This window comes from Mustela nivalis, assembly GCF_964662115.1.
Source record: "Mustela nivalis genome assembly, contig: HAP1_SCAFFOLD_2840, whole genome shotgun sequence".
Lineage (NCBI taxonomy): Eukaryota > Metazoa > Chordata > Mammalia > Carnivora > Mustelidae > Mustela > Mustela nivalis.
The window spans coordinates 1-27,872 of NW_028133825.1; the positions used below are offsets into that span (position 1 = coordinate 1).

The 27,872-nt window shown below is 40.1% G+C and overlaps 1 long non-coding RNA gene across 1 annotated transcript; it reads left to right on the plus strand.

Annotated features, from left to right (window-relative positions):
• The first annotated feature begins 5,409 nt into the window (after positions 1–5,409).
• Positions 5,410–27,872, plus strand: LOC309858583. Its single transcript, XR_014308257.1, has 3 exons — positions 5,410–5,488; positions 10,018–10,150; positions 27,708–27,872. It is a non-coding gene; the product is annotated as an uncharacterized lncRNA (long non-coding RNA).

A 27,872-nucleotide genomic window follows, 5' to 3' on the forward strand; every position in this document is an offset into this window, starting at 1 on the left:
GGTATCGTGTCCTCCGCCAAATTTGCCTTTTGTCCCAGGCTACACAGTCTTCCCAGATGAAACAGACGTAAACATGCGGAGGGGCCTGTGGGACTAAGCGCCCCTCTGATTGCATCTAGAGCACTTTGTGCTTATACATCTGTTACCACATTAACTGGTGTTATTATTTTCTCAAATAGAGCTCCTTGAGACAAGGGCTATTTCTTTTTCATCTTTGACTTAAAAAGCCATGAATGAATGAAAGTAAGTACAGAGTCATCATTACGGCTCACTTCTCTCACTCAGTTGGTTGCAGAAGCCACACGCACTGAATTCCCACGGACGGGACTGAAAACAGACGGGGAGCCATGGCGTGTGTGTGAAGGCTCGGTGGGGAGCAGGAACCCAGGAATCAGCAGGAACGGCTCTCGGGGGGTATGTGATGACCTCCCCCCTCTGCCCCTTCTCCTTTCACGCTCAGTCCCCTTCTCTCCTAAGACGGAAGGTCTCACAGGTGGGGACTTGGCTTAATTCCACTGAGGCAGGCTTATGGATGGCAGTGAGAGTCACAGGGATCTCAAGTGCTAATAGTGGCAGTTCGGCTGAAAGAGAAGGAAAAAACTACAGTACTGACTCGAGACCGTCATGTATCTGCACAAAGACTCTCTCTCGAGTTCAGATCCAGCTACCGACACTTCCTAGGGGTTCTCTTTTACTCGCCCCAGATAGGCTCCTCCTGTGACCAATTTGTAAGGAAATGACCACCTCTCTTGAGAGCCAAGGGGACAGTCATCATTAGCCTACAGAGCACCTTCCTATCCAACCCCTCCAGCACTTACAGAGCCCTTCCCTGGAGACACCGTGACTCTGAGTGGACCCACGTTCAGAGGACACAGAGAGGAAAGGAAGCAATAAACAATCTCCAAGAACTATATAGTTATAAAGTGTGTTGTAGCCATACTCCAAATCTAGATCAGTCCAGAGCTACAGAAACTTGTGACTAACATCATCACCTTTACTTCCCAATTGCAAGTACAAAATATACAATCCTTCTCCACCCATCCTCCAACTTGGTAAGAATGAGTAAAGCAATTTAAACCCATGTGAGGTTAAAATGGCCATTTTTCTTGTTGATGAGTTTCATTTTATCAGATGTTTTGGCTGACAGAGGGTAAGCCAAGTTTGTTTGTTTGTTTGTTTGTTTTTATAAACATATATTTTTATCCCCAGGGGTACAGGTCTGTGAATCGCCAGGTTTACACACTTCATAGCACTCACCAAAGCACATACCCTCCCCAATGTCCATAACCCCACCCCCTTCTCCCAAACCCCCTCCCCCCAGCAATCCTCAGTTTGTTTTGTGAGATTAAGAGTCACTTATGGTTTGTCTCCCTCCCAATCCCATCTTGTTTCATTTATTCTTCTCCTACCCACCTAACCCCCCATGTTGCATCACCACTTCCTCGTATCAGGGAGATCAAATGATAGTTGTCTTTCTCCACTTGACTTATTTAGCTAAGCATGATACCCTCTAGTTCCATCCACATCATCACAAATGGCAAGATTTCATTTCTTTTGATGGCTGCATAGTATTCCATTGTGTATATATACCACATCTTCTTTATCCATTCATCTGCTGATGGACACCTAGGTTCTTTCCATAGTTTAAGCCAAGTTTTTTTTTTTTTTTCTGATCATTAATGCTAACTGGAAGGATGGCAATTAAGGGAGGATTTTGAGAGTTCTGGTCTCCAGCTCAGAAACCGCATCACTGTTTTTACAGTGAGTTCAAGACAAACATCTTGCACTACTTGGTTTCTCTCTCCTGTCACACCCGACATCCAGAACATTCACACATCTTGTGAGTTTCATAAAAAAATTTTTTCCAAGTATATCTAATACGTTCACTTCATACCATTCCAGTGCACCAACCAAATCCAAGCCACCATCAGTCCATTAGAACAACCACACTGCCACTATTAGCACTCTTGCTGCCACTCCCTACCACCTCCCACACTACTGTCCACACAGTAGCCCACATGGTCTCAGCAAAGGGTAAGTCATGTGACTTGTATCATTTAAGGTAACAGTCACTACTACAATAAAGAAACCCTCATATTTGTGTAATGTGGACTTTACTTCTCACTCGCCTCATAGTCCCATTTAGGGGATCCTTTAGTCAGGGTTAGGCTAGCGCAGAGCAAAACCTAGTTATTGTCAACACATGAAATTAACATCCATCAAACTGATAGACATCGAAAGAAAAAGTGAGGCAGACACATCTGTTCTTCTGATACGTTTGCTCATAAATCACTCCTGCTCACATTCCAATGGCAAGAATTCATCCATGGCTTCTCTGGATGCAAGGCAACCCTGGCTGGGCAGCTGCTCCCCTAAAACAACTCCAGTGCTCTACAACTCTGATGCGGGCAGCTGCCATCTGTTAAAATATAAGGAAGAGTATATTCATCTGATTACAACTGTCCTAGTGCTTCCTGTCTAACTATACCCAGAGCTTCCAGACCCCCATGATCTGACCCCTTCTACCTCTGTGGTCTCATTGTGCTCTGGCTCCCAAGGCTTTTATTCTGATCCTTACTTATTGCCAACCCCGCATTTGCTGTTCTCTTTATCTAAAAGATTCTTTCTTTAAATCTTCATGTAACTGATTCATTTTCATCATTTACAGAGATAGGTGGTAGGAACCAGGCATTTGCACTTTAAAGGGCACCCTAGGTGACTCTGATGTGGATGGTCGCTGGCCCAAATTCTGAGAAACACCTGGACAGTGGTTGACAATATAAACTCTAAGAACAGAGAAACTTTGTTCATACACTAGTGTATGAAGTCTCTAACCAAGTCTTACACCAAGTCTCTAACTCTGGGCCATTTACTTGGGTTGAATAGCTTAGAGTCCGGCACATAGTAAGTGGCACAAAGGAGTGGTGATAGGTGCATTGGTGCATTGTGCAGTTCTTTAAAAAATAGGGATAGAATTAGACAAAAGGAGATTTGAGCAAGTGAATGTTAAATAAGGAAGTGATGGGACTTTGGGAAAACAGTTCAAATGTGCGTTGTGGGATTGTGGAAGGACGCTACAGAATCTTAAGGAATAGAGTGCTGTCTCATGAGCGGTTTGAGATCCCCATGTCTAAGGTCACTCTGAGCAGTGGTTAGGAAGGTTAGATCTGGAGGGGAGAACCCGACCAAGAGACCAAGTTTTGAATAAATTCTTGCAGTTGGAAGTCGAGCTGGAATGATTTATGTGTCTCTCCTGGGCAAAAGTATCAGAGGAACCGATGTGTCTGCCTCACTTTTCCTTTCCATTTCTATCAGCTGGATGGAGGTTAACTTCCTGTATTAAAGATAACTATTCTTCTGGATAAAAGAAGACCCTATTGTATGAACTGAACAGAGAAAAGGATCAGAGGGAGGAGAAAACTGAAAGAAACAGCAAAAAGGGCTGGTAACGTGAAAACCGGGGAGAACGGATGAAGAGACACACGTGTGATCTCAGTGTGGGCAGAGCCTAATCTCACAGGAGGGCGGTGATTTCTAGCCTAGATTATTCCCGGGAGAAAAAAGGCTGAGGAACTTCAATAGAGGCAGAAAGTGGTACCACACGATCCTCAGAGCAAATGACCCCCTAGAAGCCGGAGTCCCGTGGCCAAGCTTCTGAAGCGATGCTAGTCACAACAAAGGGAAAACGGCGCATTGATGAGGCATCGAGTCAGAAACTGCAATGATCACGTCGGAAACCGTCTTCGGACTTTTCCACGAAGTCTCGATATTCCAGCGGACAGGAGGCTTCTAGGGGTGAGTGGGGTGCAGGGGGCAGGGGCACGACGTGCGTTCGAGAGAGTCAAGGCCCGGGACGTAGTTCAGAGGTGGGACGTCGTGTATGAAGTGTGTGTGCAAGGACCTGGGAAGGGGATGGAGCAGCGGGAAAGGCTAAACTGTGGTGCCCCGGGCCCTGTGCCGTTCTCGCTCACAGACACAGGCCGCACCGGTGCTCCTCTCTCCCGCCAAACCTCCCACCGCTGCCCTGCACAACCCCCTGACTGTCCGCCCCGAGGCCCTTCCCAGGCCCACGTGAGACACCGACCTCCGACCTGGGGGGAGCGTAACGAAGATTCCACGTGGGCAGGCGGGGCCCAGGATGTGCGAGGGCTAGAGCTTGTACTACTCGGTCCATCCTTCCTCAGAAAAGGAAGATAAAATACGAAAGACAATGCTCGGTCTCCAAAATGAACATTTATTACGGATGCGAGGAGGATTCACGACGAATTACCCTGGAGCTTCGGAAGGCCGGTCTGTCTCGGGACACTCGCCTAGGAACGTGCTGGAAACGCGCCCACAGAAGAGCAGTCGGACGCCCTCCGCGCGGCGACCCCGCGGCGACCCCGCGGCGACCCCGCGGCCCCGGCGCGCACACAGGCCAGCGGGCAGGGCCCGAGGCTGAAGCTTCATTGTCTTCGGAGCGAAACCGCCTTTCTGTGCAGACGTGTCTCCTCGCTTCCAGGTCAGGAAACTCGGCCGCCTGACGGCGGCGAAGCCTGACCGCGGCGAAGCGCTCGCCTGTCGTCGTCTTCGCGAAGCTGCTCTGGGTCTTCCTCGGGCTGGAGAGCACGAAGCGTGGCCGTCAGGGGAACCGCGCGGCGAGCTGCGGCCCCGGGCAGTCCCGCCTCAGGGCGGCCGGCAGGGCCCGAGGCTCGGACTCTCGCCGCTCCGTGGCCGCGTCCCCCGCAGGACACACACTGCTTCGCGCCGGCCGCACCTCAGAGGGATTGCGTTTGCGGCGCCGTCCGTGAGCCTCTCCGGACTCGCTCTCTCCGCCCCGTGCGGCCCCGCGCCCCGGAGGGCGGACCCGAGGCGACGCCCGCGGCTCCCGTCACGCCCCGCTCGGGGTCAGGTGTGGCGGCGACAGCCCCGCGGACGCAACGTGAGGCGCGGCTCCTTCGGGCCCGGCTCCCCGCGCGCGGCTCCCGGCGCCGCTTCCGGGCCGGCCTCTCGCACGACCGCCCTCTGCAGGGCCGGGGCAGCCCCGTAGCCGCCATCTTCGCGCCCGGGGAGTCCTGTCTCCGCCGCCACGAGTCTGGGGGACGGTGCGGCCCTTGTGGTGTCTGTAAACACCGTCCACACCTCTGCGAACGTCTTCGTCAAACTCGCCTCCAGTGACCCAGTGTGAACGCTCGCTTGTTTCTGCTCCGACCCTGATTTCACATTATAATCACCGAGGACGGAAAAGGCCTTCAAAAACGTTTCCGGGGGGCCCGGAATTAATAAAAGGGGAAGTAAAACGCATGAGCCGACCCTGAACACACCGGCCGGTCCACAGAGTGTGCACGGAGGACGCCCCCGCCAGCGCGTCTGCTGCTCTGCCTCCTGCCGCCGCGGCGTCGGGGAGCTGCGCCTCCGGAGAAGGCCTGAGGCGGCCTCGGAGCTGGGAGGCCCTGTGTTCCCTCCCGGCAAACCGCAGGTTCCTCCAGGCAGAAAGGACCTTAATAAGGTAAAAGAAGCCATTCGGTTAGCTAGTCAGGTTATTCAGGTTATTGAATATGTTCGACTTAAATATTTGCAAAGGTGGAAAGCATTACTGTACTTACAGTAGCCCAGTGAGTTACAGCGCATGTCTAATTGTCAGAACACTACAGACATATTTGATAATAATAGAACATCATATAAATATACGTATAGTTATATATTATATATAATTAAACAAATTAAATATATATATATAAAAGATTTCATTTACTTACTTGAGAGAGAATGAGTAAGTGAGAATGAGCAGGGAGAGGGACCGAGGGAGAGGCAGACTCCCTGCTGAGCAGGGAGCCCAACGCAGGGCTCGATCCCAGGACCCTGGGGTCATGACCTGAGCCAAAGGCAGAGGTTTAACCAACTGAGCCACACAGGTGCCCCTGTTAGAACATTATGTTAAGCAAAATCTGCATCCCTTTAACTTGCCTTGTGTCTATTTCTCTTTTTTTTTTGAACAATATAGAGCCAAATGTGATCTTTCTTCCTTGTGGCAGACCTACAGACATCGGGGGAGAGCTGCCCTTTCTCACCACCCTCGTGTCTTGAATGACCTCTGGTTCAATGCTCCAGTGAAAGTATAGTGACCAAAAATGAACATAATACTCTATGTAGAATTTTGCCTGGAATAGCCATATAACATTCAGCTAGGCTTTTCCCATCATTCTTTCCCCACCCTTTAAAAAATATTTCTCTTACTTTTAGGACACATTTAAAATTAATCCTCTCTCCCATAGCTGCTACCTCCTTTAACTGTACTAAAATTATCTTCTCCTCGCACATCATTTCCTATTTCAAATGCCTCTTTTATAGCTACCCATGGCTTTTTCCATCATATACAAGTTTCTTGATTTTACTGTTACTGCCTGACCCCAATCATTATTTTTACTGCTTGCTGATTTTCTTTTTCTCCTTTCTCCTCTACATCTTTGTTCCCTGTCACCTCCACTGAATATACTACTGATTTCACACTGAACTCTGTTTGAAATGTTCAGCCCATTTTTTGTCATCCTTTTCTATTTTAGAAGTCCCTTTTATGTAACCACCTCATAAAACACAGAGAAAAATACACACATAGACACTAAATCCAAATGATCTTTTATCCTTCAAAGTTCATGAGCATCCTCATTTTATTTTATTTTTAGAGGGGGAGCGGGGAGGGGACAGGGGACGAGGAAGAGGAGAAAACGAATCTTGGGGAGCCTCCCTGTTTAGCACGGAGCCTGACACAGCTCAATCCCACAACTCAGAGATCATGACTTGGATCAAAATCAAGAATCAGATGCTTGACTGACTGAGCCACCCAGGTGCCCCACGAGCACCCTCATATTAGTGTCTTGATCTCATTCTTTGAATTATATACTAGTGTCAAGATAAACTGTTAGAACCAAAATCATATCTTACAATGTTTCATAAAAATGTTAAGCCCTTTATAATTACATAAAACCTACAGAGCTTGAACATGAGAATAACACTTGAAATAAGTTTGATCAACAATCATTTCATTTAAAGAAGCATGATATAAATAACTCAAATTATGTATAAAGTTCTCATTAAAATATGTGTCACACAGGGTTCACCTGTACTTAGTTTTACCTCTCATTGTGAGGGAGGCTTACAGTACAGGTTCCTGAGCTCTGAGGAGATTCTACTCTCTGACCTTGTTTTAAAGGACAAGATTGAACTAAATATCTAGTAGTGAGCATTTTCTATCTATTCCATGCATACTTCTGGACACAAGCCAAGTTAAAAAAACATCTGAATATAGATAGAGAGACTGATATACAATCTTGCAATATTTGTCTACCAGAATTCCTTTGGTTATATTTATACATTTTTATTGCAGGAGCTCAAAGTTCTCCACAGATAGTATCTTTAGAATCCTCATAACATACGCTTTAAACAAGTAGAAACCAAAGAGGATTGCATTCTTTTTTTTCTTTTTTGTATTGGTTTTTGTTTCTGTTTTTTTAAAGAACAGTCCTTTAGAGGCAGAAAGGCCTTTCTCCTGTGGTCATTCATCTTGTTAAGTTGATGGCTAGCCTTAGGTCAAGGTCACACATTAAGGTACTGGTGTTCTAAGAAAAGAATTCTAATTTAATGATCCACCCACAGGATCTGGCCGACTTCCATATGTACAAAGTCAGTACTAAGACACCGTAGGATAAGAAACTGACTAAAGCTCCGTCTACAAAACTCACTGCATTTTCTGTTAAAACATTTCTGGAAGAAGAATCAAACTTACAAGTACTATATGAGTGCGAGTCACATAGTCATGACCCCTCAGGCCCCATTCTTCCTTGATATCAAGTTCCCATGGATTTGCTACCTTCTCTTCTCTAGACTTCAGAATATGTATCTCCATCTTACCATCCTATTATCCTCAGATTTAGCATTTCCTTGGACTATCACTGTTTGCCCAGTATGAGTCTGAATTTGCTACTCTCTTATTATGACTCACTCTTGGAAAGCTCACCTTCTCCATGAATACTGAAGCCACTATTCCCACGTGGCTCAAGTTTGTATTAATTTCTTCCTAACCTTCCCTCTTTCTCTCAACTTACTTCCTCTTCCTCCTTGCTCCCCAAATGCTCTGCCACAAATGATATGAAAGCATACTGTACTTCCTGCTGGTGGGCCAGACAGAATCACCCCCAGCATTATGCATAGGGGGCTATTCATGCACTGCAAGTGGTTCTTCCCTAACCAGAAGTATATAAAAGAACCATGGCTGGGCCAGAACTTTTTGCCCAGAATGAGGCTCATAACTCTGCATTCTCCCTGCTGACATGTTGCTCTAAGTTACTTAGTTGCCTGGATTTGGGGCCCCTTGTTTCCCCTGAACTCAGGTATTTCCTACTTAAGAATTGCTTCTTTACTGGGAAAAAAAGATTTGCAAAATACATATCTGATAAAGGACTTCTATCCAGGGTATTTAAAAAACTCATAGCTTAATAAAGGCAAACAACCCGGTTATGATGGACAAGAATCCAGATGTCCATTGGCAGATGAATGGATAAAGAAGATGTGGTATACATATACAGAGGAATATTACTCAGCCAACAAAAAGAATGAAATCGTTCCATTTGCAATGATGTGGATGGAATTAGATGGTTTTGTGCTAATTAAAATAAGTCAGAGAGAGACAAATGCCGTATGATTTCACTCATATGTGGAATTTAAGAAACAAAACATAGAAACAAGAAACGAGAACATAAACAAAACAAGAACATAGGGGAAAGGAAGGAAAAATAAAATAAGATGAAAACAGAAAGGGAGGCAAATCATAAGAGATGCTTAATTCTAGGAAACAAATTGAGAGTTGCTGGAGGGGAGGTGTGTAGGGGGATAGGGTAATTGGGTAATAGGCATTAAGGAAGGCAGTTGATGTAATGAGCACTGAGTGTTACATGCAACTGGTGAACCACTGAATTCTATCCCTGAAACTAATAACACAGTATATGTTAACTAAATTGAATTTTTAAAAAATTTTAAAAGAAATGAACAAAAAGTACCAGATTTCACAAAAGAAGATATTCAAATGTAAAAGAAGTACATTAAAAAGGTGCTCAACTTCATCAGTCATTAGGGAAATGCAAATTAAAACCACAAGGAGGCACTACTACAAATGCCATCAGAATGCCTAACTTAAAAGACAAATAGTACCATGTCTTGTCAACGATGCAGTCTTTGGAACTCTCATACATTGCTGTGGAAATGCAAAATGGTACAACTACTTTGGAAAACAGCTTGGTAATTTCATGTAAGATTAAATATGCTCTTAATATATGAACTAGAAATCTTACTCTTAGGTATCTACTCAAGATAAAAGAAAAAAAATATGTTCCATACAAAGATTTGTACTTTAATGCTCATAGTAGCTTTATTCAGAAAAGCCCCAAACTAGAAGCAATCCAAATCCTCATTAACTGGTGAATGGATAAATAAATTGTGGCATAACCATACAATGGTGTACTACACAGCAATAAAGAAGAATAAACTATTGATATAAGCAACAAAATCAGTTAAACTCAAAAGTGTAATTATGTTCATTGTAAAAAGCCAGGCAGAAAAGATCACATACAATGTATGTGAACTTCACATACAATGTATATGAACTTCTAGAAAAGGCAAAACTATAGTGAAGGAAAATTGATCAGTGGTTTCCAGGGGTAGATGGAGAGAATGGGATTGGCTATAAAGGGACATGACGAAATTTTTTTAGGTAACTTAAATGTTCTGTATTGTGAAAGTGGTGGTAGTTTTTAACAGGTTTTCTTGTTTGTTTGTTTTTTATAAAACTCAACTGTATGCTTAAAATGGGTGAATTTTATTGAAGGCAAATTATATTTCAATAAAGATGATTAAAACAAACAAAATGCAACAAATGTTAATAGATGGTATTTTAAAATTTAGGATTTCTATTACTGTTATTCAGGAATGGTGAGGTCAATAGGTCAAGAAATGGCTGCCACTAAAAAGATTGCTTGTTCCTCACAGTTCCCAAGAGGGAGAGACACCCATGCCGCACACAGAAGGAACATTGAAAAATACCTGGGCTGGTCAGAAGGCAAAGAAAGCCTGCAGAAAATGTGGGCAAGAGATTTTATTGTGGCTTCCAAGGGAAGGAAAGGTAAGGCAGGCTAAACAGGTTTAGGACTGGCTAGTTTGAGTAATTTCAGCATGTTCTGAGGTATAGAGCTCTCTCAGATTGCCTGATACCTGGCTTCGGGCTGAGTACAACAAATAGTGGCCCTGAGTATGAAAGCCCCTTAGAGGGACAGTGGGGATGTGGGCTCTGGATTGATTAGTTAGCAAAAGAAAGACACACGTGCAGGCAAATCCCTTACTGTCTCCAGGAGCTGGGCAGCACTGAGAGTGGCGGTCTCTCCAGGGTCAGCGAGGCAAGATCCTAGATGCCCAAACATCGGGAATACAGAAAATAAAAAGACATGATTAAAAAGATACGTGATAAAATAAATACACAAAAATGTTAATCACAGACTCTAGGTGTTGGGTATATGGGTGTTCCTTATATAATTCTTTCAAGTTCTCAGTATACCTGAACATTTTCATAATAAAAGTTGAGGGAAAAAATGTTTCTTTGGGTATCTCATCTCTTACCTAGTCATGGCTTCTAAGAGCCTGTTTCTCTACCCTTGTCTTACCCTTGTCCTGCCTAGATTCTTGACTTCCCACTTGCTTTGAACATTACTATTACCTGACTCTCTTAGTTATAAAATTCAGCTGAGTCTCCCTATCAGCCAACTTTTTTGGATTCCAGGAGTCACACCCGAACTAGCCAAGACTTCTTATTGCACAAAGTCACTAAATAGGCAGGGCCAGCTCAGGGCATACTGTGAATCAGGTGAGTTCTGTTTTCAAGTTCCTCATATACTTTCTTCCTCAGACCCCCATCCAGCGCCTGTACACACCTCTGCTATAGAGTGAATTGTGTCCTTCCCCAGATTCATATGAATGTGACCTAATTTGTGACAATGGGAACTTTATAGAAGTAATCAAGTAAGAGGAAGTCATTAAGGTAGGCCCGAATCCAATACGATTGGCATCCTTATGAAAATTGGAAATTTGGACATAGCGATACAAAGGGAAGAGAATATGGAGAGACACAGGGAGAAGACAGGCACCTATAATCCAAGGAACACCTGAGGATACACCAGAAGCTAGAAGAGGGCCTGGAACAGATGCACCCCCAGCACCGTTTGAAGACTTCATGGTCTTGTCAACACCTTGATTGTGAACTCTGTCTTCTGAAACTGTGAGACTAATAATACCTTTTTGTTCTAAGCCACCCGGTTTGTGAATACTTTGTTACTGCAGTAACTAAAAAACTAGTTTGTCTAGAGAGCTAACAATGGCTATAGGCTCTCTTTCTCTTTTCCTAGTCCAGTACAGTTGTATCCTCTATGGTACCTCACCCACATTTGCAGTAATGGACAGTGTCTCAGGTACCCATTCATAAAAACTCGAATTTCCAAAGTGCCTGTACCTTGGAAAGTTACCAGGGAGTAACTAAGAACTGATAAGCTAAAATGAAGCCAAAGAGTACGGACACTCTTACAATGTGCCATAACTCTTGTGGGGATTGGTTCATACGCTCGTTAATTCATAGAACAAGTCTATAACGATGCTGCCTCAGGCAGTATAAGAGGTGGGCAAGGAAAATAATCTTAGGTGTAGGAAACATCTCATAGTTTCTCAAATCACACCAGTTAAATTGCCATGCATTTTTACCTGGAAGTGTCCATGCTGGCAAAGAGACAATTTCTCGCCCAGAAAAATGTGCCGGTTAATGCACAGGTCAACAAATAAGTGCCTGATTGCCTCCAGGGCAGCACTTGGTCTGTAAAGGTATTCTAATTTGTGGTAAATCATCAAAAAAAAATCCATATTTTCATTAGCTAACCTCTTACCCCTTTTGCTTCTATGCTAACACTGGAAATACTGCGACCAGAATGACATGTGTAAAGATGCTTTTCTGGTTCTATTTGCCAAGGGAGAGGGAAAGTCAAAGACTGATCTCGTCCCAGCTTTCAGAGAGCTGAAAAATGTCTGCACAGAGGATTGGGGACACATTTGCCATACATGGCCAAGAGAAAGCATTTGGCAAAGACAAGCAACAAAAGTGAGAAAATAAAGAAATTACTGTTTTCTGTAGGTTAAAACAAATTAGTGAGGACTGATATCCAATTTCAGAAAAAGTACTCACCATTTTCAATAAAAATCTTTCAAAAAGCAATGCCTTAGTTAAAGAAAGAAGATTAGTTTTTAATTCGCTACAGTGCTTTCCATCAAGGGGTTTGCCTTTTTGACTCGTGGGGGGAGGGGAAGGCAGTTCTTGGTTGTTTGGGTGGCCATATTAGGTTTGGATATTGGTTCCCCAGGACAGATCTGTGAACACAACATGTCACGATCTTCTAAGAAGAGCAAAAGGCAGGCATTTTGAAAGAACATGACTATATTTAATTAATCTAAGTATGTTCTGTTCCCATGATTGATCCCATCACTTTTCAACACCTCATCATTTGAATACTATTCAAATTATTATTATAATATTATAATTTATTTCAGTGTTTTCAAGATAATAGTTTTGTCATTTCAACAATCTTATTGTTTAATTTTACACACATGTATTTGACACTATTCTCCTAGTTGAGGATGTAGTGCCAGTTCACAATGGAAAGGTAATTTGTTAGTCATTTGCATGCACTCTCTTGTCATTCATCAGAGGTGACCATGTTCCATCCTAAATGAAGTGCCGAACTTGAGAGTTTGTAATCCAGTGAGGTCACCAGAGTGATCAAGCAGAGATCAGCTGGCACTTCTGTCCTTTTCCCCTAGAGATCGGAATGACTGGCTCTCCCTTCCCGCCACCCTTCCCCCCTCACTCATTCCAGTTCGTGCCTGGCATGGGACTATGTGATCACGTAAGACACAAAGTCCCTGCTTTATAACCACTTATTGTTAGAGCTTTCAAACCACTCCCAGGATTCAGTTAAAAGGGCTCAGTCTTTCTCCTCAACTCTGTATGTCCCAATCCTATACTACCTTCAGTGTCCTTTTGAGTTGAACTAAAAGTTCTCTTTCCAACCTATGTCCCCCTTGGAACAATGATGGTCACTAGTAGTATTACTCTGTACCATCATCTACTCTTGTGTCTTGTTTTTCAGTTTTTAATCTTGTCTCCCATACTTGACAATGAGCTCCTAGGGGACAAGATTCATCTTCATGTCCTTCCAATGGCTATTATATTGCTCTCTGCAGAGCAGGTGCTTAAAGAATACCTACTGAATGACCGGGTTCCTCCAAAAATGAAGTATTGAAAAGCAGCAAAAATTTTTTTTGATGGACTACATCTTTTGTCCAACAATTTGCTCATTCCTAGAAGTCCCTGAACAAAAAGCACCAGGTGAAAAAAGTTTCTTTTCTTTTCTTTTATTTGACAGAGAGATCACAAGTTGGCAGATCACAACACAAGTAGGCAGAGTCAGGGAGAGAGAGGTGGGGAAGAAGGCTCCCCACTGAGCAGAGAGGGCTCCATGTGGGGCTCAGTGCAGGGCTCGATCCCAGAACCCTGGGATCACAACCTGAGCCAAAGGCAGAAGGTTTAACCCACTGAGCCACCCAGGCACCCCTGAAAAAGGTTTCTTACTATTGGTATGTAGTAATTTCAATACCAACAAAAGTCTAGTCCTTTGAATTCACTTTCTACTATTGGGTCAATTATGAAGCTCTTGAGCCCCTAAGTGGGATTGGAGGGTACAGAATTCAAACTTGGAGTGTTTAGGTTAGTGTAAATATATTCTTCTAAAAATCAATATTTAACTAAGGGTCATTTTCTGACACATAATGATGAGAAAAATATTTGATTACAAGAAGTTCTTCAAAGTCACTCACTCCTAATAGAATTTGAGTTATCCCTTTATTCTTCAAAGAACAATGTTTCAGTTAATAGATCAAAGTTAGCATTATGCTTTACCCGTTAAACCTTAAGCTCTTTTCATTAAAGACAAATTTGCAAAATATTATCCTGCTGATAAAGATTTCACTAGTCCAGGAACGGCAAGCACACTGTATTCTGTTCCTTAGTTAACTCTGGTGAACAAGACTGAAGTTTAGTGTTTAAGCCTCATAGACTGGAGCCTTGTTTCTTGGATTCATATCCCTCTCTCCAGTCTTGGAGTTTTGTAATCTTTATAAACTAGTTAGCCTCTCTGTCTCAATCTCTTCATGTTTAAAATAGAAATGATTATCTGTCAGCCTATGGTGAAGATTAACTGAGTTTGTGCAGCCAAAACTCTTGGAACAGTACTTGAGCACAGTAAAGGCCATGTTGGTTATTGTTTAAGGGTCTAAAGGTAGACTGTAACAACTTGAATTCCTTCTCTTTGGATAGGAGGGATGGTTCAGATGAAGCTGAATCTCTTTTAATCTTTTAAGGCAGGTCAGTGGCTCTTGGTAAGGCATTATCCTTTTTCTGGCGTCTGAGCAAAGCTACCCCTAAGGCCTGAAAGCTATTTTAGTCAATGGAAGTCTTACCACTGGTATCCCCCACCCACTTCCTTTTAACCCTTTCTATGACATCTCTGTTCAAAATGCTGTACTCCCCATCCCACCCCAGGGAACATAAACTTCTGTCCAGAGGAAGGAGAACTATAATGTCACATAATAGACTACAAACCTATGTAACCAACATACTACCTCCTTGGTCTTCCATGAGTCCCATTCTCAGGTGAAAAATAAAATTGTAGCTATTTCTTGATTAGTAATACTTATAGGGCTTAAGTGGAATTAGTAGGATCTTTTAATATCCCAACCGTCCACTCCATATGTTTGGCAAATAAAAAGAAGCAAATTAATGGTGATATTAACTAACTTTAAAAAGATTAAATAAAGAGGTTTAGAGATAGAAGTAACAGATGGCAACTGAGGTGTCCATTTAGCTCATAGACACAGAAGGGAAAAGGGTCCCTGATTTCTTGTGGGTGACTGGTTTCCAGAGCCTGCCAATATTTCTCAACTGCTTGGCATGCTTCTGTAAAAGGTCAGTTTCTAGGGCTCACCAGTGCCAATAGGATTCCTGGTGGTAGGGCCTAGTATCATATAAAACATGTTTCCCCCAGGGGATTCTAGTGTCCCCCAGTTCTCCTGTTGTTGTCTCGTTTCTTAGACTGATGAATGGGACACGAGAAACTTGGGATAAGAGGAGGTCTTAGAGATTATCTAGGATACCTCCCCCTCATACACAACGAGGAGGTCCACAGAAGTCAAAGGGCTGACTCAGGGTCTTTCAGACTGAATACTGTTAGCATATACAAAGTGTTCCAAGAACTAGAGTTGTGCACTCATAAGACCTGACTGAAGCGCAAACTATTTGGTTTGCTAACACACATAGTATTTTCCAAAATATCAAGAATAATAATGTTGTTGTAACAGACAGCCACTGCCATGCATATATCTACATAATTCAGACCTCTTATAACTAGCATGTCTTGGGAGTTTTCTAATTAGCTTTCTTTTCTTTTTTTTTTTTAATCAACATTATTTTATACTTTCTTTTGGTTTCTGTACATCAGGATTGCAGGGAGGGATCAAGTGGATAATTCACGTTCAGGGTCTGTCTTTTTAAAAATGTCTTTATTGAAATATAGTTCACATATCATAAAATTCAGCCATTTAAAGTACAATTCAATGTTTTTTAGTGTATCCACAAAATTATGCAAGAATCACCATAATCTGACTTTATAACATTTTCAACATCTCAAAAAAAAATCCTATGTCCATTAAGTCATACCCCATTCCTTCCCAACACATCCCGTGCCCCTCAACCCTACCACCCACTACCATGTCCTATGAAACTACAAATTTACTTTTTGTTTCTGTAGATTTGCCTGTTCTGGGCATATCATACAGAATCATTCAGTATGTGGCCTTTTATAACCAGCTTCTTTCACTTAGTATAACATCTTCAAGGTTTATCCATGTTGTTGCATGCATCAATACTTCATTTGTATGGCTGAATAACATTCCATTATATGGATATACCACATTTTGTTTATTCATCCATCATTTGATGAACACTTGGCTTATTTCCATCTTTTGGCTATTCTGAATAATGCTGCTATAAACACCCAAGTATAGGTATTTGTTTATATATACATTTTCAGGAGCATCTGGGTGGCTCAGTTGGTTAAGTGTCCAACTCTTGATTTTCACTCAGGTCATGATCTCTCAGGGTTGTTAGATCAAGCTCCACATCAGGCTTGTGCTGGGTGTGGAGCCTGCTTGAGATTCTCTCCCTCTACCTTGCCCTCTGCCCCTCCCACCACCACCACCAACAACAACACCCTTTTTCAGTTCTCTTGGATATGTATCTAAAAGAGGAATTGCCAAATCAGATGGTAGCTGTATGTTTAACATTCTGAGGGATGCTAAATTATTTCTCCACATTTCACATCACATTTCACATTCTCACCAACATTTATAATTGTTGATGTTTTTATTATATCCAGATGTAATGTTTTGCTAGGGTTGCTGTAACAAAGTACTACAAACTGAGTGGCTAAAACAGAAATTCTCCCACAGTTCTGGAGGCTAGAATTTCAAGATCAAGGTGTCCACAGGATCATGTTCCATCTGAAGAGCCTAGGGGAATTATCTGTTCCAGACTTCTCTTCTAGCTTCTTGTAGCTCCTTGGCTACTGGAAATATATATCTATTTTTCACATGGTGTTTTCCCAGTGTACATGTCTGTGTCTAAATTTCCACTTTCTATAAAGACATTAGCCATATTGGATTTGGGGCCACCCTATTCTGGATCTCATCTAAACTACATCTACATTGACCCTACTTCCAAATAAGGTCATATTCTGGGGTTAGGACATCAACATAGAATTTTAGGGGGGCACAATTCAACCATACTTGTAGGTCTAAAAGGATATTTAGTTGCGGTTTTGATTTTCATTTTTCTACGACTAGTAATATTGAACATCTTTCTATGTGCTTATTTGCCATTTGTGTATCTTCTTTGGAGAAATGTCTGCTCAAATCCTTTGTTCATTTAAAAAACTGGATTATTTATCTTCTTATTGTTGAGTTTTAGGGGTATTTTATAAATTCTGGATATAAGACTGGTATATGATTTGCAAAGATTTCTCCCATTCTGTAGGTCTTTTCACTTTCTTGATAGTATCCATTCATGTAGAAAAGATTTTAATTTCAATGAAATTCAGTTTATCTTTTGTTGCTTGTGCTTTTGGAGTCATTTATAAGAAATTTATATATAAATCCAAGGGTCCTAAGATTTTTCTTGTGTTTTGTTCTTAGCATTTTATGGTCTTAGTATTTAATTTTAGTTTTCATTCTGAGTTAATGTTCATATATGGTGTGAGGTAGGAGTCCAGCCTCTTTCTTTTACTTATGATATCTAGTAGTTTCAGTGCATTTGATGAAAAAGCTATTCTTTCCCGCATTTAATTGTTTTGACGTTCTTATGAAAAATGCATTAACCACAATGTAAAGATTAATTTTTGGCCTCCCATTTCTATTGCAATAATCTATATTTGTATTTTTATGCCATATTGTCTTGATTACTGTAGCTTTGTAGTATGTCCTCTATTTTTATTCTTCTTTCTTAAGATTGCTATTATGGGTTTCTTGGATTCCTATATAAATTTTAGGATCACACTGTCAGTTTCTGCACAAAATCTAATTGGGCTTTTGACAGAGATTTCACTGAATCTGTGGATAATTTGGAGAGTATTGCCACTTTAACAATAAGTTTTATGATCCAGGAAAATGAAATGTCTGTATTTATTCTAGATTTCCCTTAATTTCTTTCAACAAGGTTTTGCATTTTCCAGTGTACAAGACTTGCACTTAATTTTTTAAAATTTATACCTATTTTATTGTTCTTGATGTTATTATAAGTGGAATTGTTTTCTTAATTTCATTTTCAGATTATTTTTTTCTACGATACAGAAATTAAATTAATTTTTTAATACAAATCTTGTATCCTGCAACTCTACCAAACTTATTTAATTCTAATGCTCTTTTAATGCATTACTTATGTGGCTATAATAAAAATATATGTTATGTATTTAGTCTTTATTAGTGGTTCCTGGTACAGAGCTCAAAAGAATTAGAATTTCCTGAGTGATAGGAGTATCTTTTGTTATCCATAATAATATCTGAAAGTATGATAACAAGATGACTCATGGTGGGTCCTCAGATAGTTTCAAGGAAGGAGATGGCCACACACATGATTAGAAGATTGGAACTTTCAGCCCCACCCCCCAGTCTCTGGAGAAAGGAGGCAGGGGTTGGTCATTGAGTTCAATCATGTGGACTATGATTTAATCAATCATGCCTATAATGAAACCTCAATAAAAATTCTTCAATCATGAGATCTGGGAAGATTCTAGATTCATAAAAACATTGATGTGCTGAGCAGGTCATCCTATTGGAGACAGCATGAAAGTTCTTTGTCCCACTTCCATATTTTGTCTAATGAGCATTTTCCATTTGTCTGTTCCCAAGTTATACCCTTTATAAGAAAAGTATAATTATAAGTATACTACTTTTCTGAGTTCTGTGAATTGTTTTAGCAAATTAGGAAACCTGAGTAGGGGGTCATGGTAACCCCCAAATTTTAGTCTTTTGGACAGAAGTGTGGGTAGTCTGAAGCCCCCAGGTAAGGCTGGTGTTTAAAAGTGAGGGAAGTCTTGTGGGAGTGAGCTGTTTACTTTTGGGGTTTGTACTAACTCTGGGTAGTTAGGATCAGTACTGAATTAAATCATTGGACACTCTGTTCATGTCAGGGAATTTTTACTGGAAGAATGTACCTATTAAACTCATTAATTCTCATAGTCTTTTAATGGATTCCATTGGATTTTTAGACTTAAGATTATGTGATTTGCACATAGAGATAGTTTAACTTCTTCCTGTCCAATCTGGATGTATTTTATTTCTTTTTCTTGCCTAATTGCTTTGTATGGAACTTCTAGTATAATGTGCAATGTAAGTGGCAAGAGTGGACATCCTTGTCTTCTTCCAAATCTTAGTGTGATGCTAGCTATAGGGTTTTGTGGAAGCCATTTATCAGGTAAAGGACATTCCCTTCTATTTCAACTTTATCACTGAAAGATGCTGGTTTTGTAAAATGCCTTTTCTGCATCTATTGAGATGATTGATCTTTGTCCTTCATTCTACTCTTTTCATGTATTACACTAATTGATATTCAGGTGTTAAACCAACCGCATCTAAGATAAATCCCACTTGGTTATGGGGTGTAATTATTTTTATATGTCACTGGGTTTGGTTTGTTGTTATTTTTTTGAGGACTTTAGTGATTACATCCATAAAGAATATTGATAAGCAGTTTCTTTTTTGTGTAGTATCTTCATCTGTGTTTGGTATTGGGCTAAAACTGGCTTCATAGAATTATTTGGGATATATTCCCTCATCTTTCTTTTTTGGAAGTGTATATGAGGGATTGAGGGATTGGCATTAATTCTTCTATAAATGTTCGGTAGTACCTTATCTGGTTCTGAACTTTTCTTTGTGGCAAGTTTTTTGATAACTAATGCAATCTCTTCTTATAGCTCTATTCAGATTTTCAGTTTCTATTTGAGAGAGTTTCATCAGTTTGTGTCTTCCTTTCATCTAGCTACCTGATTTGTTGGCATATCATTATTCATAGTTTCATTTTCATTGTTCTCAAAGTGTTTTCTAACTACCCTTGTGATTTCTTTCTCGACCCATTGGTTATTTAGGAGTGTGTTGTTTAGTTTCCACATATTTGTGAATTTCCCAAATTTCCTTGCTAATGATTCCTAATTTCTAGTTTCATTCCATTTTGGTTGGAGAATATACTTTGTATGATTTCAATCCCTTTAAGTTTATTGAGCCTTATTTTATGGCCTACCATATGGTCTATCCTAGAAAATGTTCCAAGAGCACTTAAGGAAGAAAAATTCTGTTGTTAGGTAGAATGTTCTATAGACTCATTCACATTCATGATCTGTATGCTTATATATTTCATGTGAGATATGTTTAGATCCACATCTACCATTGTGCTTTTTCTAAATCTCGTATGTTTTTTTTTATTCCTATCTTCCTCTTTATTGTTATCTTTCATATTAAGCTACATTACATTACATTACATTTATAATGTAACATTTTAATTCTTTTAATAATTTTTTAATTTTATTTTTGAGTTATTTTCTTAGTGGTTATTCTACAGATTACAATATAGTTCTTAAAATCTACTTCAGATTTTTACTAAACTGATTCTAGTTAATTTGGAAATGTTTTGTCATTACTACTATATAGCTTCATGCCCCACCCCTTTTTGTGCTATTATTTATAGCTTTTGTGTTTTCTTGTTAATACCAGTGTCATGGGGCTAACAGCATTCTCTCAATTGTTCTCCACAAAAATCTTCTTTGTTTCAGACAATACCCTTAAGCATGGAATTTCTACATTTTGTTCCAGATAAACTCAGTCCCTTCAGGCAGAGGTGTGGTGCCCTTTGTCCTTCTGGCCTGTCCCTTCTCAGGAACAGACTCTCTGAATCACATTACAGCTGGGAGCAGGGACGATAGCCTGATTCTCCCAGAATGACACCCAGCAATACGTGCATATGCTGGAAGTGAGGGATGGTAGGCTCTGATCTTCTCAACTTGCCTTTGACAATGTGGAACCTCTCTAGGAGTGGTTCAAGCACCTGGGGAAGGAGTAAGCAAGGCCCCAGTATTTGGGGCTTACCAAGCTGAGAAACAAACAGTGTTTTGGAGGGTATGGGAGTTAGGGGGTTGGGTGAGCCTGGTGGTGGGTATTATGGAGGGCACATATTGCATGGAGCACTGAGTGCGGTGCATAAACAATGAATTTTGGAACACTGAAAAAAATTAAATTTTTTAAAAAAGTTTCTGCCTTTAGGAAAATTTCAAGAGATATTAGATGATTTTTAAAAGTAATTTTCTCTAATTATATAGTTGTTTTGTTGGGGAGAAGATTTGCAGAGCTCCTCATTCTGGAAGTCTCAATCCCCAATTTATTTTTCTTTTTCAAGATTTATTTATTTGTTTGAGAGAGAAAGAGCATATGCACATGAGTAGGGGAAGGGGAAGAGAGAGGGAAAGAGAGACTTCTCAAACTCCCCACTGAGTGCAGAACCCAACTCTGAGCTTGATCCCAGGACTCTGAGATCGTGACCTGAGCCAAAATTAAGAGTCCACTGCTCAACCTCTTGAGCCATCTAGGGACCCCCTCTCCCAATTTGCTTTTAAAGAGGTACTTTCAAAACTTCCACTGGCCTGGGAAGTTTTTTCTATACTTCTCTGACAACGTTAACTACAAATCCTATAAAATGACACCATCAAGCTGAGAAAAACTATTTGCACATTAGGAGGAGAAGGAGAACTGGCTAAGGTCTGGGGTAGGCCACTTCCCCTAGGGACAGTTCAAACCTTATGATGAAGAATATAGCTGCAAACAAATGAATAACTATCTGGGTAGAACATGATATACAAAGTATAGTGAAAAGCAACAGGAGGTAACCCAAATTAGGGGTTTGTATCAGAGTAGTCCCAGGAAGTACATGTGTGAAATGATCTAAGAATAAGTAATTTGTGAAAATCCAGAAAAGAAATCATGTAGCAGCAGTACCCATAGACCCAATGAGGCAGGATTCCGTAAGAAAGTAAGAAGGAAAGAAGGAAGGAGGGAAGCACGGAAGGAAGGAGAGAACAAAGCAGGGAAGAAAGAATAAGGTGGGGCACTTTGTGTCGGGAAAAGGCAGAAGCCCAGTGTTTGGAACTGAAGAATGAGGTAAGAACCAGCAAAGTCAGGGTGCTCTGCACCAGAAGTCATTTTAATTCTTCAGTCTAGGCTTAAATTCCTCCCAAAGCCAGGTACAGTGCTTAGTCCCTAGTTGAATATTAGAACCACCTGGGGAGCTTTAAAAACAACCTAACCACAAACCAGTTACTTCAGAACTTCTGGTGTAGGGCTCAGGAATGAGTGGTTTTTAAAGTTTCCCAGATCTTCTCAATGTACAGCCATTTTAAGAACTACTGTAATATGTGGGTGGGCAGGGAGCTCAGATGCAATCACAGGAGTGTTAGAGTGGGAGGGAGACAAGCAGTTCGTATGGTTTTTTTTTTCTTTTTGAAAATCTTGCCAAGGATTGTCTGAACTTCCTGCCATAGGTTAATAAATTTATATATATGTGTGCCAGTCTTCTAAATTGATTTTGCTATTACCCTACATCTCACACTCTGCTTACTTTCAATGTTTACTTTTCCATTAGACCACAAACTATATTGTAATTTTCATCTCAAATAAATGTAACTTTATTATGTACATATTTTTATTGACATACTCTGCCAAATAGCTATCCAGCAAGGATTCCAAAGAAATTTAGGCATATATTGAAATGGCTATTAAATTGGTGACAATGGCCTATGCCAACAAATGGGACAAAGTAGAAGAAATGGATAAATGTCTAGAAATATACAATCTCCTTAAACTGAATCAGAAAGAACTAGAAAATCTGAACAGACTAATTACTAATCACCAAATTGAACAGTAATCAAAAACTACCAACAAACAAAAGTCCAGAACTAGATGGATTGACACATGGATTTCACCAAACATTTAAAGAAGAGTTAATAGTTATTCTCCTCAAATTACTCCAAAAAATAGAAGAAGAAGGAAATCTTCTAAATATATTATATAAAGCTAGTATTATCCCGATACAAAAACCAGACAAAAATACCACACACACAAAATCTACAAGGCAATATCCCTGATAAACACAGATTAAAAAACCTCAAAAAAATATTAGCAAACCACATTCAACAATACATTAAAAGCATCATTCACCACGATCAAATGGGATTTATTCCAGGGATGCAAGGGTGATTCAATATTTGCAAATCATTGTGATATACCACATTAACAAAACAAAGGGTAAAAATCATATGGTCATCTAAATAGATGAAGAAAAATCATTTCAGAATATTCAACATCCATTAATGATAAAAACTCTCAACAAAGTGGAGTTAGAGGGAACAGATTTCAACATAATAAAGTCCATATTTGAAACCCACAGCATCATATTCAATGCTGAAAACTGAGCCCTTCCTCTAATATTAGGAACAAGACAAGGATGTCTACTCTCACCACTTTTATTCATTATAGTACTGGAAGTCCTAGCTATGGCAAATGGACAGGAAAAAAAAAAAAGACATCCATATTAGTAAGAAGGAAGTTAAACTGTCAGTATTTGCAGATGATATGATACTATACATAGAAAATCCTAAAAACTCCATATAAAACCTATTAAAAGTAATAAATGACTTCAGTAAGTTGCAGGATACAAAATTAATATGCAGAAATTATTTGCATTTCTGTGAAAGAGAAATTAGGAAAATAATTCCATTTACAGTTATACCAAAAATAATGAGATACTTGGGAATAAACTTAGCCAAAAAACTAAGGGGCTTGTACTATGAAAACTATAAAACACTGGTGAAAGAAACTGAAGACAACATACACAGGTGGAAAGATGTAGCATGTTTATGGATTGGAAAAATTAATATTGTTAAAATATCCATATCGAAAGCAATCTACAGATGTAATACAATCTCTATCAAAATACCAATAACATATTTCACAGAACTAGAACAAATAATACTAAAATTTGTATGGAAGCACAGAGACCATGAATACCAAAGCAATCTTAAGAAAAAGGACAAAGCTAGAAGTATCACAATTTTAGATTCAAGACACATTTTATAAAGCTGTAGTAATCAAAACAGTATGTTAGTGGCACAAAAATAGACACATAGATCATTGCACAGAATAGGAACCCCAGAAATAAACCCATGATTATATGGTCACTTAATATACAATAAATGAGACAAGAATATACAGGGCAAGAAAGATATCCTCTTCAATAAATGCTGCTGAGTAAACTAAACAGCTATATACAAAAGAATGAAACTGAAGCACTTTCTTATACCACACACAAAAATAAATTTAAAACGAATTAAACATCTACACATGAAACTTGAAATCATAAAACTCCTAGAAGAAAACTAAGGCAGTAATTTCTTTTATATTGGCCTTAGCAACATTTTTCTGCATATGTCTCTCCAGGCAACGGAAACAAAAGCAAAAATAAACTATCAGGACTACACAAGATAAAAAGCTTTTTTGCAGTGAAGGAAACCATCAAGAAAACAAAAAGGTAACCTACTGAATGGGAGAAGATATTTGCAAATAATATATCCAATAAGGGGTTAATAACCAAAATATATAAAAGTCTTACTTATACAACTCAACATCAAAACAAAACAAAACCCACAAAAACCAACCCCAAATAAAAATGGGCAGATGACCTAAATAGGCATTTGTCCAAAGAAGATGTAAAATTGCAAAGAGATACATGAAAATATACTTAATATCACTAATTGTCAGGGAAATATAAATGAAAACCACAATGAGATACCTTATGCCTGTCAGAATGGCTAGAATAAAAAAAGACAAGAAATAAGTGTTGGTGAGGATGTGGAGAAAAAGGAATCCTTCTGGAAATATTGTTGGGAATGTAAATTGGTGCAGCCACTGTGGAGGTTTCTCAGTATGGAGTTTCCTCAAAAAATTAAAAATAGAAATACTATATGTTCCCACTACTGTTTCCTGGTTCCTGTAGAACCAGGAAAGCCAATGGAATACTTTGGTCTGAGTCTGAAGGCCCGAGAACCGAGAACTCGGTTATCCAAAGGCAGCAGGGCCAGACGGAGGCCCAGCTCAAGAAGAGAGAGCATGAATTTGCCCTTCCTCTGCCTTTCTGTTCTACTGGAGCTCTCAATGGATTGGATGATGCCCCACTTTGCAAAGGGTGGATGCTCTTTACTCCGTCTATTAATTCAAATGCAAATCTCTTTCATATACACCTTCAGAGATACATCTAGAAATAATGTTTTATTCATTCTTTGGGTATCCTTTAGCTCAATCATGTTGACACATGAATTAGCCATCACTGAGACTCAGGTACTGAACAGGAAGCAGTGGTGGGCTGGAGAAGCAGGGGTGGAGATTGCCAGTGTATAGCGAAGAATGAGGCAACACTGATGGACACAGCTGCCCGCTCAGGAGAGGAAGCCAGCAGAAGAACAGCTCATTATAGCTGATTGGATGCTGTGTAGATTCTCAGAAATTCTTTAGGGCAAATCTTTTAGGAATCTGAGGTCCTACATGAGCAAGTAGGGTAAATATAAACAATGCAAAATGTACCTTTAACTTCCTTCGTATATACCTCAGGCTGGCAAGACCTGGGGTAACTCAAGTTATAGATGATCACGTAGTCACCAGAAAGGACGAATACCTAACTTTTGTAGCAACGTGGATGGGACTGGAAGAGATTATGCTGAGTGAAACAAGTCAAGCAGAGAGAGTCAATGATCATATGGTTTCACTTATTTGTGGAGCATAACAAATATCATGGAGGACATGGGGAGATGGAGAGGAGAAGGGAGTTGAGGGAAATTGGAGGGGGAGATGAACCATGAGAGACTATGGACTCTGAAAAACAACCTGAGGGTATTGAAGGGATGGGGGGTGGGAGGTTTGGGGGAGCCAGGTTGTGGGTATTAGGGAGGGCATGCATTGCATGGAGCACTGGGTGTGGTGCAAAAACAATGAATACTGTTATGCTGAAAAAAACCCAGATTTTTTTAAAAAAAATCTATGTATCAGTCAACACATTCATAATAAAACAATTTCTTTTTACCTTGTAATTCATAAAATACCTTGTTATTTATCAAATACAAAAAAATTATCAAAGTTATCAATCTTCCTGAGTTCTTTCATGTCTTTCTAACTTCCACATTTGACTCCTGATCTAGCATACAGACTCTCAAAGACTGAATCAGTTTGTAGATAAATTATGGTATCAGACAATTCCAGGAGCTAACCCTCGATCCAATCCACTTCTATCCATAGTGCTGCAAACATCTGTCCTTTGAAATAAACAACAAGAAGAAAGGATCCACTTCTTCCAATTTCCCCAATCTCCTCTCCCTATGTTTACAGTTCCATTATCCAAATTATGGATGGAGCCAGGAGTTTCACCCACTATCTCCTATAGTACAGTCCCTTACAAACTTTGATGTCTTTAAGGTTGGAAGCAGCACTGACTTCCTTTGCCTGTGCTTAGAAAAGAGTAACTTCCTCTGTGAGCAATGTCAGAGCAGCCAAGGTCTCATCCTAAGAACTACTGTTTTCTACTTGAATCAAGAGCATCTTCCATGGGAACGGATAAGGGAAGATGCAGACCCTCAGAGAAGGGCCAAAGAAAGAAACCAAGAAAACAAAAAGGAGACGGGTGGGAAACAGAAAGAGAGGAAAGAGCAAAAATGAAGTATGGGAGGGAAAAGGTGCAAAGGGGGGGAGAGAGGGAAAATATTTAAAGAAACATAAATATAGGAACGAATAGGAAAATCTTCATGTTACACCCACATACGGATATTGTGCTCATTTCCAAACCCAGATATTTGGAACTTATTCCTTGGAGCCAATATCTAAGTGTGAGTCCAACCTTGCACTTTTCAGTCTTTTTCTGAATTGTTTTAGTTTCCCCCGTTAGCTATATAACCTCAAGTGAGAACCTTAAATATACTTAAAGAAGTGGTACATCTGCTTGTCAGAAAATAATCAAACGCTGACAGACAAAACAGTGAAAACATTATATTCTTACTATTAAAGCACACACTTCTTAGGGTATTCTGTTATATCTTTCTGATATCTAGCACAGTCACCTTTTTATGTTATTATTGAAGGTCAGTCCAATTGTTCTGGGTTTGTTCTGTTGCTCCCACCTGCTATTATTTAGCTTGTTTCCCTAGTGCCTGAATCTACTGTGAAATGGAAGTCACATATAAAACTCTGTGTATTGGGCGCCTGGGTGGCTCCGTGGGTTAAGACCTCTGCCTTCAGCTCAGGTCATGATCTCAGGTCCTGGGATCAAGCCCTGCATCGGGCTCTCTGCTCAGCAGGGAGCCTGCTTCCTCCTCTCTCTCTGCCTGTCTCTCTGCCTGCTTGTGATCTCTGTCTGTCAAATAAATAAATAAAATCTTTTAAAAAATTAAAAAAAAACTCTGTGTATTATTTTTTAAAGATTTTGTTTAAGATAAAAATTCACTTATTATAAAAGCTAACATTTTAATAATTTTTAAGTGTTGAATTCAGTGACTTTTAGTATACTCAAAATATTGTGTAACAAACACCATTACCTAATTCCAATACTTCCATCACCTCAAAAAAGAAACCCAGTAACTCCCAACACCTTTCTCCCCCCATGCTTTGACAACATAATCCACGTTCTGTTTCTATGAATTTATCTATTCTGGACACATAATATAAATGAAATCATACAGTATGTGATCTTTGTTTTTGTATCTGTCTTCTTTCACACAGCATAATGTTTTCAAGGTTCATTCGTGTTGTAGCATGTATCAGTACTTGTTACATTTTTATCACTGAATAATATTACATTGTAATAATATTACATTACCTTTTTTTCCTAATGTAAAGTGAATTTCTTAAATCTTGAAAATATGTGACAGTCTTCAGAAAAGATGTTCATTTTTCTTCAACAGAATGTCCAGAAGGGGAGCATTCATTTGCTTGCAAAGGCTATAATCTGTTCTTTGAGTGGAGACACTGCATTTGTGGCCTGCAAGCCCCACGTCCAGAGCAGCACCAGTGGAGTGGCCCTGGTGGAGTAGAGCCTTTTCAGTAGGCCAGTTGCAGCCAGAAGAGCA